The 11,556-nt window shown below is 45.7% G+C and overlaps 1 long non-coding RNA gene across 1 annotated transcript; it reads right to left on the reverse strand.

Annotated features, from left to right (window-relative positions):
- Positions 1 to 370: 370 nt before the first annotated feature.
- LOC120980643 lies at positions 371 to 8,592 on the reverse strand. Its single transcript, XR_005774557.1, has 2 exons — positions 8,288 to 8,592; positions 371 to 1,279 (listed from the first exon to the last, which is right to left on the reverse strand). It is a non-coding gene; the product is annotated as an uncharacterized LOC120980643 (long non-coding RNA).
- Positions 8,593 to 11,556: the final 2,964 nt, after the last annotated feature.

Consider the following 11,556-nt stretch of genomic DNA (forward strand, 5'->3'; position numbering starts at 1 on the left):
CATTAGAGAGTGGAGGCTGAAATATGAATCCATAACAGTCTGCAGCGTCTTAAAATAGGAAAAGTTATCTCAGTAAAAGGAAAAGTGCCCATTGACAAAAAAAAACAGCAAAGTCATTTTCAAAGTTTATTGCATAGCAATTTTTATTGCAAGCAGAAGATACACAGCTCCGATACACTGTAACTAACCATTCACCTGTGTGAGCAGGACATTTTTCCACCGAAGTGGACAATCCCTTTTAAGGGCATCTGTCAGCAGTTTTGTCCCTATGACACTGACTGACCTGTTACATGTGCGCTTGGCAGCTGAAGGCATCTGTGTTGGTCCCATGTTCATATGTGCCCGCATTGCTGATAAAAATTATGTTTTAATATATGCAAATGAGCCTTTAGGAGCAACGGGGGCGTTACCATTACACCTAGAGACTCTGTTCTCTCTGCAACTGCCGCGTCCTCTGCACTTTGATTCATAGGGCCAGGTGTGATAACTTTTTACCGCCTGGCCCTGTCAATAAAAGTACAGAGGCTGCGGCAGTTGCAGAGAGAGCTGAGCCTCTAGGTGTAACGGCAACGCCCCCCGTTGCTCCTAGAGGCTTATTTGCATGAATTAAAACATAATTTTTCTTAGCAATGCCGGCATATATGAAGAAGGGACCAACACAGGTGTCTTCAGCTGCCAAGCGCACATGTAACAGGTCAGCCAGTGTCATAGGTACAAAACTGCTGACAGATGCCATTTAAGTGGCTGCACGTGGAAGGATGCTAATCAGATATCTCCAGAAATGATGATAATGACTGATAAATTAACTGAGCTGATTACTCCTTCCGCCACAGCTTGGCCAGATGAGGTATAATAGGTACCACTGGAGGTATAAAATACAGTACTGTGCAAAAGCTTTAGTCAGATGTGGGAACAATGCTACAAAGTAAGAATGTTTTAAAATAGAAGCGTTAATAGTTTATCAGTTTGAATCCAAAGTTAATAAAGATAAGAGAAATGTAAATTCATTCAATATCTGGTCTGACCGCCCTTTGCCTTCAGCATCAGTTCTTCTGGATATATTTGCAGACAGGGAGCAGGGAGGTTGTTTCAGACATCTTGGAGAACAACTAACCACCGATCTTCTGTGGATGTAGGCTTGCTCAAGACCTTCTGTCTTTCCATGTAATCCCAGACAGACTGGATGATGTTGAGATCAGGGATCATTGGGGCCATATCATCACTTCCAGGACTTCTTGGAAGATAGTTCTTTGGCTGTATGTCTGGGGTCGTTGTCCTGCTGCAGAATAAATTTAAATTGAAACAATTACCACTTCTATTTTTGAAAGCATTCTTACTTTAGAGCATTTTTCCCCACACCTGCCTAAAACTTCTTTACAGTACATATAGCTATACTGTATGTCTCTAAACAGTGAAGAAGGAAATTGTGTGGCCTTATATACCATATGCATCGCTGGGGCTTAATGTGAGGGACTATTATCTACACATGGGAGGAAGAGGTTAACAAAAGCTAATGGCCATGCTACCTGGGAGATGTAGTGTAGGTGTTTGATGAGTGTAACGGATCTCCTGGCACCCCGACCGGGTACCTCCGTCGAATGATGCTCCTAGTGCTTCCCGAGGACTCCAAGCACTCCACTTGACACCGTAAGCGCTGCAGACCCCACGAACCGCCGAAGCTTGGTTGAGGTCTCACCGTCTCCTACCCACCCTGGGCCTACGACAAGGCTCCAGGCTCCAGTGGGTGAACCTCTCCTAAATCCAGAGAGCAGGTACAGCTCTTACAAGAGCTAGTAGTTATAGCCAAGGGAGTATAGAAAATCTTCAGCGTATAGCAATCCCCAGTGTCGATTAGTTACCCAAACACCAGCCTCAACATGATGAAGGGTAAAACAGGAACTCTTTATTGAACACACAAGCATTGACTTATACACATTTTCCAACAAGGTTACCACCCACAGGGTTTTGTAAAAACAACCAATAAACACATACAATACACTCAGACACTCCCACACAAAATCCTCCCCTCTGCCTGTGATACAATTACCTTACACAATGGGTTGATGCAATTGTATCACACGCAGGAGAATACACAGTGTCTTCTGTCCTGGAGACAACCGAGGAGTAAGTCAATTATCTCTCAGGACAAAGGTAAATCGCCAATACACACGTGGAGACAATAGGACAGACATCACTACTCAAATATACAATGTCCCACCCTTTACAGTACACATAGACATTTAACATATCCCAAAATAACACGAATTAGACCAGGGGTTCAAAAGTTTGTAAAAGTCCTTTGTGAACAAAGGAAGCCTGGCTGACGAGAGGGCCCATAATCCTGGGGCAAGAGGCTGGTAGCCAGGCCTCTCCACCACCCAGTGGCGAGGTTGGTTTCGTCACATTGAGCAACTGCCCATCTGCAGAAAGAGAAGAAACTCCTGCAGATAAGGCTTCATTCACATCTCTGTTTTGGAGATTCAGCTGCCTGATCTGCTGAAAATGCCGGCTGTCGGCCGCACAAAAAACTTTTGGATTGCATTTATGCCGGAAATTGGCCGGATCACTGGACCTCATTGCAGTCAACGGGGATCCTGCGGAGAAGTAGAGGATCTGGCAGGCTGGAGATGTGAACAAAGCCTAAGCACATAAGTAAAAAAAAGAGTTTTACGTTTTTTGTGATAATCCATTTAGGATCTGTTGACACCTGATGCATGAAAGTATCAGAAGGAGTTCCTATTCTACAATTATATCATCTCCAATCATCCCACCGTTCCCCCCCGCAGGAGGTAAATACATAAAGCAAGATATATTTGTGCACTTTGTGAATGGGCTCTTCATCTCGAATATGCTGACAGTCGCCAGCAGCTCCACAAGAGAGTCTCTTAGGGATAGACTGCAGATCCAGGGAAAAGGTAATTTGCTTACTGTCGCAAAATTAAAACCTGGCACTTCAGCATCAACAGAATATTTACTAGAATCATCCAGCACAATTAATAGTGAAGTGTTTGATGGCTTCTTCCGTCTGCACTGCTGATGAGAATCATGGAAGGCTCCGGACTCAGCAATAATCCCCAGGACCTGCTGGAACTGTACAGATAACAGGGAAAGACTCTACCAGACGGTATTACAGATAGGTGCATGTCATCACCACATAGAGCATATGCTTCTGTAGTCCCCAAATACTGTACAAGAGAGTAAATATATATATATATAATTTTTTTATTATTTCTTATGTGACTATCTATATAAAATGTTTTCACCCTGACCACTAGAGCAGTCCTTCTTGTATTAAGCTGCTCACTTGACAGCTTTGCTATATAGATTGGGACAGAATCAACAGAGTTATCTCATTATCTTTAGAGAGTAAATGAGTTAATGGCAATCTTCTGCTGGAGGACCAGATATAGTAAGAGTATCCAGTATGCACACAGATAAGGCAGGGGGAGGGGAGGGGGGGGGAAAGGGGGGGGGAGGGGGGGGACAGAGGCTGGGGAGGGGGGGTGCACTTGCCCAGCAGTTCTTTTCATTTCCATAGTGAAGTAGGAAGTCATCGGCACAAAGGTGAGCATAACTACTGTGAGCGGCCACAATGTGGGCATAACTACAGTGAGGGGCCACAAGGAGAAAAAACGATTGTGAAGGGGCCACAATGTGGGCATAACTACAGTGAGGGGCCACTAGGAGGACATAACTATTGTGAAGGGGCCACAGTGTGGGCATAACTACAGTGAGGGGCCACTAGGAGGACATAACTATTGTGAAGGGGCCACAGTGTGGGCATAACTACAGTGAGGGGCCACTAGGAGGACATAACTATTGTGAAGGGGGCACAGTGTGAGCATAATTACTGTGAGTTGCCACTAGGAGGACATAACTACAGTGAGGGGCCACAAGGAGAAGTAACGATTGTGAAGGGGGCCACAATGTGGGCATAACTACAGTGAGGGGCCACTAGGAGGACATAACTATTGTGAAGGGGCCACAGTGTGGGCATAATTGCTGTGAGGGGGGCACAATGTGGGCACTAGTACTGTGTGGTAGGGGAAAATACATTTGGATGGCTCGGTTTTACAGCCCATTGGTGGGGATTTAACATTGACAGTCACCGTCTCTTCCTTATGTGATTATTCTTTTTGCTCTATCACCAGAGGCACCTTGTTCCAGATCCAGCGGACATCAGGCCGACGCCAGCAACACCCTGGATGAGGTAGGAACAGTTGGGTCATTCATTTATTGCAAGGACAAGGAGTATTGGTACCTGAGATAAGGCACTATACCCAGATCTCCTGCCACTCGATGGTCTCTGGCAGGGGAGCTTGTGAGTTGACTCCCATTTATTTCAGCTGGCATAAAGCATATACACCCTACTCTTTGATGAGCAGACCTCCCCTCTGAAAAGACCCACAGAAATTTTGGGGGGTTGTCGCTCAGTGGCAGAAGCATAGGTAGGCTTTCCAGTCGCCAGCAGCTCCACAAGAGAGTCTCTTAGGGATAGACTGCAGATCCAGGGAAAAGGTAATTTGCTTACTGTCGCAAAATTAAAACCTGGCACTTCAGCATCAACAGAATATTTACTAGAATCATCCAGCACAATTAATAGTGAAGTGTTTGATGGCTTCTTCCGTCTGCACTGCTGATGAGAATCATGGAAGGCTCCGGACTCAGCAATAATCCCCAGGACCTGCTGGAACTGTACAGATAACAGGGAAAGACTCTACCAGACGGTATTACAGATAGGTGCATGTCATCACCACATAGAGCATATGCTTCTGTAGTCCCCAAATACTGTACAAGAGAGTAAATATATATATATATAATTTTTTTATTATTTCTTATGTGACTATCTATATAAAATGTTTTCACCCTGACCACTAGAGCAGTCCTTCTTGTATTAAGCTGCTCACTTGACAGCTTTGCTATATAGATTGGGACAGAATCAACAGAGTTATCTCATTATCTTTAGAGAGTAAATGAGTTAATGGCAATCTTCTGCTGGAGGACCAGATATAGTAAGAGTATCCAGTATGCACACAGATAAGGCAGGGGGAGGGGAGGGGGGGGGAAAGGGGGGGGGGAGGGGGGGACAGAGGCTGGGGAGGGGGGGTGCACTTGCCCAGCAGTTCTTTTCATTTCCATAGTGAAGTAGGAAGTCATCGGCACAAAGGTGAGCATAACTACTGTGAGCGGCCACAATGTGGGCATAACTACAGTGAGGGGCCACAAGGAGAAAAAACGATTGTGAAGGGGCCACAATGTGGGCATAACTACAGTGAGGGGCCACTAGGAGGACATAACTATTGTGAAGGGGCCACAGTGTGGGCATAACTACAGTGAGGGGCCACTAGGAGGACATAACTATTGTGAAGGGGCCACAGTGTGGGCATAACTACAGTGAGGGGCCACTAGGAGGACATAACTATTGTGAAGGGGGCACAGTGTGAGCATAATTACTGTGAGTTGCCACTAGGAGGACATAACTACAGTGAGGGGCCACAAGGAGAAGTAACGATTGTGAAGGGGGCCACAATGTGGGCATAACTACAGTGAGGGGCCACTAGGAGGACATAACTATTGTGAAGGGGCCACAGTGTGGGCATAATTGCTGTGAGGGGGGCACAATGTGGGCACTAGTACTGTGTGGTAGGGGAAAATACATTTGGATGGCTCGGTTTTACAGCCCATTGGTGGGGATTTAACATTGACAGTCACCGTCTCTTCCTTATGTGATTATTCTTTTTGCTCTATCACCAGAGGCACCTTGTTCCAGATCCAGCGGACATCAGGCCGACGCCAGCAACACCCTGGATGAGGTAGGAACAGTTGGGTCATTCATTTATTGCAAGGACAAGGAGTATTGGTACCTGAGATAAGGCACTATACCCAGATCTCCTGCCACTCGATGGTCTCTGGCAGGGGAGCTTGTGAGTTGACTCCCATTTATTTCAGCTGGCATAAAGCATATACACCCTACTCTTTGATGAGCAGACCTCCCCTCTGAAAAGACCCACAGAAATTTTGGGGGGTTGTCGCTCAGTGGCAGAAGCATAGGTAGGCTTTCCTCCAATTCACTGCCCTCACCTTGTATCTAAATACCCTTTCCCAGGCAAAAGTGGCTTGTTAGCGTAAGCCCCAGTTGCTTCCTCCCTGCGTCATTGTATATGGTCAGTGTTCTCTTTAAGAATTGATATAGCTTCTACATAAAGTAATCTGTAAAGTTTTGTCCCCACCCTCAACAATCTGCGGAGCTGCAAAACAGGCCAGATGGGAATGTAATACTTGACAAGTATATACGCTAAATTTATCATTGCCACAATGTATTTTTCCTTCTCACATCTTATTTGCGGATTTTTGCATACTGGAAAAGCAGATGGCTATAGCTATCCCGTAAGTTGTGCCCTAATGAGAACTGCGAGACACAAGTCTGCGCTGCAAGAGACAAGGACATAAGGTGACGCTGATTTGATCTGCAGTACGACCATCAGATGTCCAAAAATTATCTAGATATCCCACAGTGGTCATCACCAATATACTTCTCGAGACACCTGTCCTTTGATTGGAATTTCTTCGCTTTTCCTTCATACTTGAACTCGCCAACTAAGAATTCAAGTTGACTTAACAAACTACCGTACTTGAGGAATAGGTTCAACTTCTGGGAAAACCTGGATCGTTGGGTGCTGCTGGATAACAAAAGGGTGCCTACCCTTTAACGGAGTTGTCCCATCTGGACATTTATGGCATATCAATACATAAATGTCTGTTAGGTATGGATCCTACCTCTGGAATCCGTTCCTGTCTCAGGGACGAGGCCATGCTGATATAGCTGATCAAGAGCTGGCTCAGCTATTTATGGAAGCGGTGTATGGATAGGACGCTGCGCCTGCGCGGCCACCTCTCCGTGCGCCACAACGAGACTTCCGAAAATAGCTGTTGGAAGTATGATAGGAGTGAACGGATAGGACACTGTGCATATATGGCCACCCCTCCGTGCACGGCAATGAGACTTATGAAAATAGCTGTACCAGCGCTTTGCTGTTTTCAGACATCCGATAGAAGTGAAAGGAGAAAGATGCGCATGCCTGCTCATCGTTCATGGTGGGGCCCCCTTCTTGAGATAGTAGCAGGTCTCAGAGGTGGCACCTGCACCTATTGGACATTTATGACATATCCTTAATCCTTGTGACCTTAATGTTCCAGATTGGACAACCCTTTTAAATAACACCTTATAAATTTCCTCGCAGAACCACCATGGAGCAATGAAGCATTACATGGTGCCCACTAGAAATGCCATTCCATGGTCCTCCAGAGAGACACACTGTGTAGTAGCTGTCTGCTCTGACTACGGTAGTTGATTATGTCAGGATTGTAGCCACTTCTTTTAAAGGGGTTCTCTCATCTGAGACATTGATGGCCTATTGCTAGAGACGGGACCCACATCAATCTCCAGACCTGGACCCCCGAAGTGAGCGGTGAGCAACTGTGCATTCATTTCTATGGGACTACCGAAAATAGCCAAGCACTGACCACTTCTCGCTCTCCATCACTTTTGGAGGCTCGTTCTGTAAATAGGTGAAGGTCCCAGAGATGGAACTCGTACCTATCTGACATTGGTGGCATATCCTAGCAATATGCCATCATGGACATACCCCGTGCAGCCACAGCACAAGGGCCAAGAGGGTAGTAGAGGACCTTTTTGACAAAATTAGGCTAGCAGTAGTCACTGGTCATTGCTCGGGGAGGCGACGTGTAGGGTGCAAGGTTTATTGTATTGGAAGTGTGATTTACCAATGGAATTGGGTGGCGCACTCTATCGGGGGGGGGGGGGGCAGCCTCTCTCCAGTATGCAGGTTTTCTACCATCCATAGGTGTAAAAAGAAAAATCTGGCACATGATTGGTAAGTAGTGTGACGGCATGTGTGCAAGTGGAGTGTGAGGTGGTGACAACTGAAAGAGCTCCCCCACTCCTCAATGCCAATTTCTTAACCTAACCCCTTCCCTTCAGCCTATGGCCCTTCGGCTGCCCACCTCTTGCCCCAACCTGGTGCTGCCTGAGGCGATCGCCTCACCTGGCCTCATTGATGGTGCACCCCTGCGAGGGACCACACGTACTTCTTGCATAGGGGTTTCTGTGCTCATTCTACACCCCTACTACTAATGTATTTGCAAATGAGTGTTCTAAACCAGACAACCCCTTAAAGGAATTTTACCAAATTACGTAGGTGTCAGTTTATTGAAAACTTAGGCTTACCTTGTGATAGCCTTCAGCAGTCTATGAACGTCTACATACCCCTGCAGTGTGCACTGTGCTGTACAATCCTCCGGTTCCGCAGCTTGTCATTGTATTGGAAGGGACCCAGAGCCGTGTTACTTTCAGTCGGCTCCTAATCCAATAAAGAAGATGGATGGTTTGTTTTTACCCGAAGTATTAGTTACGCTATTACTTACAGAAGGAATGAAACCGAAGGCCATTTATCCGCCTGTCAATACTTTTCCTTCAGGCGCGCAGTTCATCTCCGGCCCGTAATGTGCGGTCATCGGCGCTTACCCTAAATTGTTATTAATGCCTGTAGAATGGGATATGAGAGGTAGCTGCGAAAACGTACGCTCAATTTATTGTCTCCCACCCACAGATCTGTTCCATTGAGTGCGCAGGATGGCGGTGTGATTTACATAACCACATTGTTTCCTTCTACATATATTTATATGTGAGAGCATGTAGATAATGCATCCGCGGCGGTCGCTGGAATAAAAGGCTGCTGAGACTTGTGATCCTGGAGGCAGCTGGATCAAGTCACTTTATAAAAGGCTGTGTGCACATACTGCGGTCACAGGAAAATGCAGCGTGTGAACGGGATCCTATGGGCAACCACGTTGTAATTACTGCACAAAGATTACCTTGTGTACAGTCGTGGCCAAAAGTTTTGAGAATGACACAAATATTAGTTTTCACAAAGTTTGCTGCTAAACTGCTTTTAGATCTTTGTTTCAGTTGTTTCTGTGATGTAGTGAAATATAATTACACGCACTTCATACGTTTCAAAGGCTTTTATCGACAATTACATGACATTTATGCAAAGAGTCAGTATTTGCAGTGTTGGCCCTTCTTTTTCAGGACCTCTGCAATCCGACTGGGCATGCTCTCAATCAACTTCTGGGCCAATTCCTGACTGATAGCAACCCATTCTTTCATAATCACTTCTTGGAGTTTGTCAGAATTAGTGGGTTTTTGTTTGTCCACCCGCCTCTTGAGGATTGACCACAAGTTCTCAATGGGATTAAGATCTGGGGAGTTTCTAGGCCATGGACCCAAAATGTCAACGTTTTTGTCCCCGAACCACTTAGTTATCACTTTTGCCTTATGGCACGGTGCTCCATCGTGCTGGAAAATGCATTGTTCTTCACCAAACTGTTGTTGGATTGTTGGAAGAAGTTGCTGTTGGAGGGTGTTTTGGTTCCATTCTTTATTCATGGCTGTGTTTTTGGGGCAAAATTGTGAGTGAGCCCACTCCCTTGGATGAGAAGCAACCCCACACATGAATGGTCTCAGGATGCTTTACTGTTGGCATGACACAGGACTGATGGTAGCGCTCACCTTTTCTTCTCTGGACAAGCCTTTTTCCAGATGCCCCAAACAATCAGAAAGAGGCTTCATCGGAGAATATGACTTTGCCCCAGTCCTCAGCAGTCCATTCACCATACTTTCTGCAGAAGATCAATCTGTCCCTGATGTTTTTTTTGGAGAGAAGTGGCTTCTTTGCTGCCCTTCTTGACACCAGGCCATCTTCCAAAAGTCTTCGCCTCACTGTGCGTGCAGATGCGCTCACACCTCCCTGCTGCCATTCCTGAACAAGCTCTGCACTGGTGGCACTCCGATCCCGCAGCTGAATTCTCATTAGGAGACGATCCTGGCGCTTGCTGGACTTTCTTGGACGCCCTGAAGCCTTCTTAACAAGAATTGAACCTCTTTCCTTGAAGTTCTTGATGATCCTATAAATTGTTGATTGAGGTGCAATCTTAGTAGCCACAATATCCTTGCCTGTGAAGCCATTTTTATGCAACGCAATGATGGCTGCACGCGTTTCTTTGCAGGTCACCATGGTTAACAATGGAAGAACAATGATTTCAAGCATCACCCTCCTTTTAACATGTCAAGTCTGCCATTTTAACCCAATCAGCCTGACATAATGATCTCCAGCCTTGTGCTCGTCAACATTCTCACCTGAGTTAACAAGACGATTACTGAAATTATCTCAGCAGGTCCTTTAATGACAGCAATGAAATGCAGTGGAAAGGCTTTTTTTGGCATTAAGTTAATTTTCATGGCAAAGAAGGACTATGCAATTCATCTGATCACTCTTCATAACATTCTGGAGTATATGCAAATTGCTATTATAAAAACTTAAGCAGCAACTTTTCCAATTTCCAATATTTATGTAATTCTCAAAACTTTTGGCCATGACTGTACATGCACACGGCACTGCAGTCTATGCTTATTTTCCGCACTGATTTTTCTGCATTTCCCCACCAAATCTGCACAGCACATGTGTTGCCTGCATGGGTTTTTTTCTCGGATTTTCTCGGATGTGGATTTGCCCCAGATCTCACCCTTTGCATTGCAAGGGGAAAAAAACTTGCGGAAAATCTGAACGAACAACTGACATGCTGCGGATCTCAAAATCTTCATCCCAGGTCAGTTTCAACATTGTGTAGATTAGACTTTTGTTGAGAATTATTTAGTTTGTATTGCATTACGCCGCGGATTTTCTGCATGAAAATTTACATGTAATACGCACATGTGTACGTGTCCCAATAGCGATTGAAGGGCATCTGTCAGCAGTTTTGTACCTATGAAACTGGCTGTTACATGTGCACTTGGCAGCTGAAGGCATCTGTGTTGGTCCCATGTTCATATGTGCCCGCACTGCTGAGAAAAATTGGGTTTTAATATATGCAAATGAGTCTCTAGGAGCAATGGGGGCGTTACCATTACACCTAGAGGCTCTGCTCTCTCTGCAACTTTGCAACTGCTGTGTCCTCTGTACTTTAGTTGACAGGGTCTGACAGTGAAAATGTCATCACACCTGGCTCTGTCATTCAAAGTGCAGAGGGTGCGGCAGTTGCAGGGAGAGCAGAGCCTCTAGGTGTAACAGCAACGCCCCCATTGCTCCTAAAGGCTCATTTGCATATATTAAAAATTCTTTTTTCTCAGCAATGCGGGACCAACACAGATCAGGTCAGCCAGTTTCATAGGTACATCTGCTGACAGAAGCCCTTTAAGAAGCATTTTCTTCAGTCATTTGCTTCTCAACATTTTAGTCTGCAAAATGAGCCAGGGCTTGGATGAGGGGTAGGCAAAGCAGGCAGCTGCCTAGGAAACCATTATGGAAGGGGGCATAGGTAATCAATTGGAAGCTGCTGTAGGTGCCCATATAGGGTGTGCTGAAGTAGCCCCTAAATGGGGCACAGAGGCCCTTCACCCACTCAAGATGGCACCATTGTAATAAATGGCATATGGTGGTCTTCTTAGAGAATTTGCTTTGGGGCCCAAGGAGTCGG

The sequence above is a fragment of the Bufo bufo genome, chromosome 10 (genome assembly GCF_905171765.1).
Source record: "Bufo bufo chromosome 10, aBufBuf1.1, whole genome shotgun sequence".
NCBI lineage: Eukaryota > Metazoa > Chordata > Amphibia > Anura > Bufonidae > Bufo > Bufo bufo.